Source organism: Somniosus microcephalus, chromosome 5 (assembly GCF_052327205.1).
Source record: "Somniosus microcephalus isolate GS21.2 chromosome 5, FLI_Smic_1.0, whole genome shotgun sequence".
NCBI classification, from domain to species: Eukaryota; Metazoa; Chordata; class Chondrichthyes; order Squaliformes; family Somniosidae; genus Somniosus; species Somniosus microcephalus.
In genome coordinates, this window is record NC_140991.1 from 103,558,972 (window position 1) to 103,566,628 (window position 7,657).

Genomic DNA, 7,657 nt, shown 5'->3' on the forward strand with positions numbered 1-7,657 from the left:
CACTGCACATCACCACCTCATTTTCATGTATTGATGCTCTGTATTCCTTTCCAGTTGAGATCATTGCATTTACACTGAAGTGGAAATGTAAATGACTTATGGAAATCTGTCCTCCAAGGGTATGAACCATTGACGTTTTAATGTTAAAAACTTTAATTTTACTTTGCGGCTCAGTGTACAAGGAGTAGCTGCTAAGAACAAAGTAAATGAGCTTCCAGCATTTTATAATCATTTTATATCTCCTGGTTTCTGTTTGTCATTTGAATTATTTGACATATACAAAGCAGGCTATTTCCCTACTGTTTTCATAGCACTTGGAGTTTCCTGCATGTTATGCAGCACCTTATAGCTACTTCTTTCAGTGACCCAAAGATTCCAGTCAACGAACGGCAACCACTGTTAGTTAGACTTTCCCTTGCCCGTTTAATCTCCATGGCATTTTGTGTGGCAAGTTGCTGGAAGTGCGAGATGGAAATAGCGCGCCGCCCTCTACAGGGCATCTAGGATCTGAGTGAACAGGACAAACAACTGTGTATCTCCTTAACCAATCAGATTGAAGGATTCTGAAATGAGCAGCGCAAGGAAGTGTAAGTTAGAATGGTGAATTCAATGTCAAATCAGGTTCAGAAAGAGAAATAAAGAGGGAAAGAAAGACTTGATTAAGAGAGAGAAAAAATAAACAAAAAGTTAAAAAAAAATTAAGTTAAAAAAAAACGTTCCAACAACAACTAAAACCTGAAGGAATGAAACTTCTACTTGTAATAGTTAATTTTCATTGCCAGAGACAGTGACTGGCAGTAATTAACACTTTTATCACATTGTTAAAATGGTATTTAGAATTGAAATTACTTGACTTAACTTTCTGTGGTGAGTTTGCTTTGTTTTTACAGTCCAAGTTTAGGAACTTCACGCCGCTCATTGCATTTGAATGGGGAGCCAGCAGCGAGATGCCGTTTTTGCGAAGCTAATGGTGGAGCAGCACATGTCTGACAGCAACATCTCGATTTCCACGTTTAATCGTGCAGCTGCCCTCACCTGAAGTTGCTGTGGCATTTGCAGTGCGCTTGCCATTATTTCACTGCAATTTCATGATCTTTTGAGTTATTTAAAAAAAACATAAAGGGTGATTTCCTGGGTCTTTACGTAGGCGCACTGGATCTCCTGGAGCCAGGGAAATCGGGTGAGTCAGAGTGTACTGATTTTCCTTCTGTTTAAGTAAAATGTTATGGGTTGCTTTGCAGACGTGAACACAAACCCACATTGTAAAGTCTGTGGGTTGTATAGCGAAGTAATACACAGACTACAAGAGTAACTTAAACAGGACTTTACTATTCGAAGGTCAGGGCGAATCTGCCCAATAAATTCTGCCACAGCACTTATATACCGGTGTGGTCACCGTCGGTATTACAGTATACAGCAGCCAGGATAAAGTAGTGCCACACCTAAAATAGTTCTCTTAAAGGTGGACGGTTACATACAATAGTTCTCTTAAAGGTAGAACAGTTACATACACTACAATCCTCCCTTTTTAGCTTACAACATACTTATTCCCCATTAACATAACATCATAACATATCCAACTTCATGTTACAACAGTTCACAGAGGTAGTCTCTGCGGAAACAGTTCACAGATTCAGTCTCTGCGGGAAACAGTTCACAGATTCAGTCTCTGATCTTCTTGACTCGGTCCGGACCACGCCTCCGTGGTGTAGTCGGGTCACCTTGCTAGAGGGACTCATCCCATAGTCCTTCCCTAGACTTAACAGCTTTACTTCCATCACTTCTGAACCAGCATTGCTGACTTTTTAAACAAACAAAAAAAAACAGTTGGATTGCCTTGGGAAATTTTCCTACTTTCCAACTGATTTGGCTCCGTTCGGGGGACCACGTGTGTGATCGGGTAGAGGTAATAATGGTTCAGATGGTTATCATCTTCTGCTTCGTCTTTTCCTTTTTTGCTTCTTGGAGACTCTCGGGGCTCCATTGTCAGCTGCCAGCTGTAACGCCACCATCTCGGAGCAGCGGGAGCAGAGGAGGAGCAGCCCGGTATAAAAACCGGCGACCAGCGAGGCCCGAGAGCACTCGGAGCAGCAGGAGCAGAGGAGGAGGAGCCCGGTATAAAAACCGGTGACCAGCGAGGCCCGAAAGCACTCGGAGCAGCAGGAGCAGCGGAGGAGGAGCCCGGTATAAAAACCGGCGACCAGCGAGGCGAGACCAACTCAGCAGCGGGGAGAGAGGTAAAAAGAAATCAGTGTGTGACGTCATCAGGGAGCAGGTAAGTGATTGGTTGGTGAGTATTTCTCCTTTTTAAACTTTAACTCTGTAGTTTATAGTTACTAGGGTCTTTTCTGGTGTAGCAGAGACTGTTGGTAGACTATACAAGCGCCTTAGAGATATCTTTAATTGGTGATAGTAAATTAATTTAAATTAATTAAAGGGTAAGTCATGCCAGGAGAACCCAGCCCCGTGATGTGCTCCTCCTGCTCCATGTGGGAATTCAGGGACACTGCCCCTGGTGACTACGTGTGCAGGAAATGCATCCATCTGCAGCTTCTAGCAGACCGCATTGAGGAGCTGGAGCTGCGGGTGGATGGGTTGTGGAGCATTCACGATGCTGAGAGGGTCGTGGATAGCACGTTTAGTGAGTTGGTCACACCGCAGGGAAGGGCTGCACAGGAGGACAGGAAATGGGTGACCACCAGGCGGAGCAATAGAAGCAGGCAGGTAGTGCAGGAGACCCCTGTGACCATTCCCCTCTCAAACAAGTATACCGCTTTGGATACTGTTGAGGGGGATGACTCACCAGGGGAAGGCAGCAGCAGCCAACTTCCTGGCACTGGGGGTGCTCCTGCTGCCCAGGAAGGGGGGAAAAAGAGTGGGAGAGCAATAGTGGTGGGGGATTCTATAGTAAGGGGAACAGATAGGCGTTTCTGTGGCCGTAGACGTGAATCCAGGATGGTTTGTTGCCTCCCTGGTGCCAGGGTCAAGGATATCACTGAGCGGCTGCAGGGCATTCTGGAGGGGGAGGGTGAACAGCCAGAGGTCGTGGTCCACATTGGTACCAACGACATAGGTAAAAAGAGGGATGAGGTCCTGCAGCAAGAATTTAGGGAGCTAGGTGAAGGATTACAGAGCAGGACCTCAAAGGTTGTAATCTCTGGATTACTCCCGGTGCCACGTGCTAGTGAGTATAGAAATAGGAAGATAGAACAGATGAATGCATGGCTAAAGGGATGGTGCAGGAGGGAGGGCTTTAGTTTCCTGGATCACTGGGTCTGCTTCTGGGAAAGGTGGGACTTGTACAAGTCGGACGGTTTACACCTGAACCAGAGGGGAACCAATATCCTTGCGGGGAGGTTTGCTAGCACTGCTGGGGGGGGTTTAAACTAACTTGGCAGGGGGATGGGGTACAGAGTGGAGCTATAGTAGGGGGTGATTTACAGCCAAATACAGAGGAAAAAACAAGTCAGCTGGGAAGGCAGAGCAAATATGTGAAGGCAAAAGGGAATATGGCAGGGCTGGAAGGCATTTATTTTAATGCAAGGAGTCTTGCAAATAAGGTGGATGAACTGAAGTTGTTGTTGAACACATGGGAGTACGATATTGTTGCCATCACGGAGACATGGTTGAGGGAGGGTCAGGACTGGCAGCTCAATATTCCGGGGTATAGAATCTTCAGGCGAGACAGAGGGGGGTGTAAAAGGGGAGGGGGTGTTGCAATATTAATTAAGGAGTCAATTACTGCTGTAAGGAGGGATGATATATTAGCGGGTTCCTCAAATGAGGCCATATGGGTAGAACTTAAAAACAAAAAGAGGGCAAGCACTTTGTTGGGAGTGTACTATAGGCCCCCAAACAGTCAGGGGGAGATAGAGGAACAGATATGTAGGCAAATCTCAGAGAAGTGTGAAAATAATAGGGTAATAAGAGTGGGGGATTTCAACTTCCCCAATATAAATTGGGATAGTCAGAGTGTGAAAGGCTTAGAGGGTGCAGAATTCTTAAAGTGCATCCAGGAGAGCTTTTTGAGCCAACATGTAGAAAGTCCTACAAGAGAGGGGGCGGTACTGGACCTAATTCTGGGGAATGTAGCCGGGCAAGTGGTGGAAGTATCAGTAGGAGAGCATTTTGGCGACAGTGACCATAATTCGGTGAAATTTAAGGTGGTCATGGAAAAAGACAAAGACGGCCCGGAAATAAGGGTTCTAAATTGGGGGAAGGCCGATTTTAATATGATAAGGCAGGATCTGGCCAAAGTGGACTGGGAGCAGCTACTTATAGGAAAATCCACATCAAAACAGTGGGAGACTTTCAGAAGGGAAATAGAGAGAGTACAGCGCCAACATGTTCCTGTAAAGGTCAAGGGTGGGACCAACAAGCAAAGGGAACCTTGGATGACAAGGGAGATACAAAAATGCATTAGAAATAAAAGGGGGGCGTTTGGCAGTTACAAAAGACTAAAGACGGAAGAAGCCCTAGAGGAGTATAAAAAGTGCAGGGGCATACTTAAAAAAGAAATTAGGAGGGCGAGGAGGGGCCATGAAATAACACTGGCGAGCAAAATAAAGGTAAATCCTAAGATGTTTTATAAGTATATTAAGGGCAAGAGGATAACCAGGGAAAGGGTAGGGCCCATTAGGGACCAAAGTGGCAATCTGTGTGTAGAGCCAGATGATGTAGGCGGGGTTTTAAATGAATTTTTTGCATCTGTGTTCACTATGGAGAAAGACAATGCAGACATAGAAATCGGGCAAGGGGACTGTGACATACTTGAACATATTAGCATCGAGAGGGAGGAGGTGCTAGCGGTTTTAGCAGGCCAAAAAGTGGATAAATCCCCAGGCCCGGACGAGATGTATCCCAGGCTGCTGTGGGAGGCAAAGGAGGAGATTGCAGGGGCTCTGACACAAATTTTCAGAACCTCTCTGGCCACAGGGGATGTACCAGAGGACTGGAGAACAGCTAATGTAGTACCATTATACAAGAAGGGTAGCAGGGATAAACCAGGGAATTACAGGCCAGTGAGCCTAACATCTGTGGTAGGGAAATTATTGGAAAAAATTCTGAGGGACAAAATTAGTCTCCACTTGGAGAGGCAAGGATTAATCGGGGATAGTCAGCATGGCTTTGTCAAGGGTAAATCATGTCTGACAAATCTGATTGAATTTTTCGAGGGGGTGACTAGGGAGGTGGATGAGGGAAATGCTGTAGATGTGGTTTACATGGACTTCAGTAAAGCTTTTGACAAAGTCCCGCATAGGAGACTGGTCAAGAAGGTAAGAGCCCATGGGATCCAGGGTGCCTTGGCGCGTTGGATCCTAAACTGGCTGAGTGGCAGGAGGCAGAGGGTGATGGTCGAAGGTTGCTTTTGTGACTGGAAGCCTGTGTCCAGTGGGATACCTCAGGGATCGGTGCTGGGTCCCTTGTTGTTTGTGATCTACATAAATGATTTGGATGAGAATGTAAAAGGGATGATCAGTAAGTTTGCAGATGACACGAAAATTGGTGGGGTGGTAAATTGCAAGGAGGAAAGCCTCAGGCTACAGGACGATATAGACGGGTTGGTCAGTTGGGCGCAAAAGTGGCAAATGGAATTTAACCCTGAAAAGTGCGAGGTGATGCATTTTGGACAGACAAATAAGGCAAGGGAATACACAATGAGTGGTAGGACCCTAGGAAGTACAGAGGGTCAGAGGGACCTTGGTGTACATGTACATAGATCTCTGAAGGCAGCGGAACAGGTAGATAAGGTGGTTAAAAAGGCATATGGGATACTTGCCTTCATTAGCCGAGGCATAGAATATAAGAGCAGGGAGGTTATGATGGAGCTGTACAAAACGCTGGTGAGGCCACAGCTGGAGTACTGTGTGCAGTTCTGGTCGCCTCACTATAGGAAGGACGTGATTGCTTTGGAGAGGGTGCAGAGAAGATTCACCAGGATGTTACCTGGGATGGAGCGTCTCAGCTGTGAAGAAAGACTAAACAGGCTGGGGTTGTTTTCCTTGGAGCAAAGAAGGCTGAGGGGGGACCTGATTGAGGTGTACAAAATGATGAGGGGCATAGATAGGGTAGACAAAGAGGAACTTTTCCCCTTAGTAGGGGGGTCAATAACAAGGGGGCATAGATTCAGGGTAAGGGGCAGGAGATTTGGAGGGAATTTGAGGAGGAACTTTTTCACCCAGAGGGTGGTTGGAATGTGGAACTCAATGCCTAAAAGGGTGGTAGAGGCAGGAACCCTCACAACATTCAAGAAGCATTTGGATGAGCACTTGAAATGCCATTGCATACAGGGCTATGGACCAAATGCTGGCAAATGGGATTAGACTGGACAGGGATGGATGGGCGGCGCAGACACGATGGGCCGAAGGGCCTCTTTCTGTGCTGTAAAACTCTATGACTCTATGACTCTATCTCCCTATGTTCCTTAGACTTTAAGTGATTCATCCTGATTTCGGCACTTTGGGAGTTCTCGGCACAAGCTGGGCAGACCAGGTCCTCGTAATATTCAGTGTCACTCAACAGATCATGGTAATATTCGGTGTCGTCCTGAGCTAGGCCAGCGAGAGGGTCTTCTATTTCCTCCTTACCCAGCTGGACGTTAGCCGACTTTTGTTCCAAATCCCGACATCTGTCCTGAAGAGACTTCATCATGCGTTCAGATTCATCCCGCTTTTTCTGGGCTTCCTGCAAGTCTTTTACTAATGACCTCATTTGTGATTTCAATACTTCAACTTCATTCGGAGATTGATTGATCGGACTATTCAATCCCTCTACTGAAGTAGCTGTTTCAGTATTCTGTTGTTCTACATTGCCGTGCGTCAGCGTACTTTTGGCATCCAAGGGCTGTTCTGCTGCAGACTTCTCAGTCTGGGTTGCCACCTCAGCTCTTCCAATGACTTTTGAGAGCTCCCTTCCCTTTGAAGATTGAGGCTCGTATTTAAGTTTTTCCCATTTTAGAGTTTTATCCCTCAGCATATGAATAAGTTGGCTGACTGTTAACTCTTCTGCCATCATCCCTTTTCCATTAACTACAGGGCTGTTTAGAACCTTGTCCTGGGGCTCCTTTGCTGCTTCTACTTCGCCATCATCCGCAGCCCCCATCATTCGAATTTCCACAAATGAATCGTCCGGTGATGCTGCACCCAACTTCAGTAGGAGCTCGGAAGTCATGTCGACCAACTCAGCTTTTTCTGCCTGCAACCTGCTAACCAGCGCCTTCAGTTGCGGCACATCTTGTTCCACCGGATTGGAGCACGCCCCTTCAGAAGCCGAATCAGCTTTGATTCGTTTGGCCTCCTCGTGCAGACGGTTTGTGTGCTCCTGCTCCCTTTTCTTCCCCAGCTGCTTCTGTTGTCTTTCCAGATTCTCCCATTCGGTATCATAGAACTTTTTCATTGCTTTCATCTCTTGCTCGAGACGGCAATTCAATTGTTCTAATTGCTGTCGTAATCTGAAATAAGTTTGCGTTCGAGCTCGATGTTCCTCAGTAATATATATGTCTGTAACTTGAACAGACTCAGAATTCTCTGTCAAGCTATGTTGTTGTTGTTCAGAGGAATTCTGTTCTGAAACTTTGTTCTCCTCTGGAGCATAAGCCTTTATGCCCACATTCGTTCTACCAACCTTAGTCAGCAAGTTCATTTTAGACTTGTCTTTC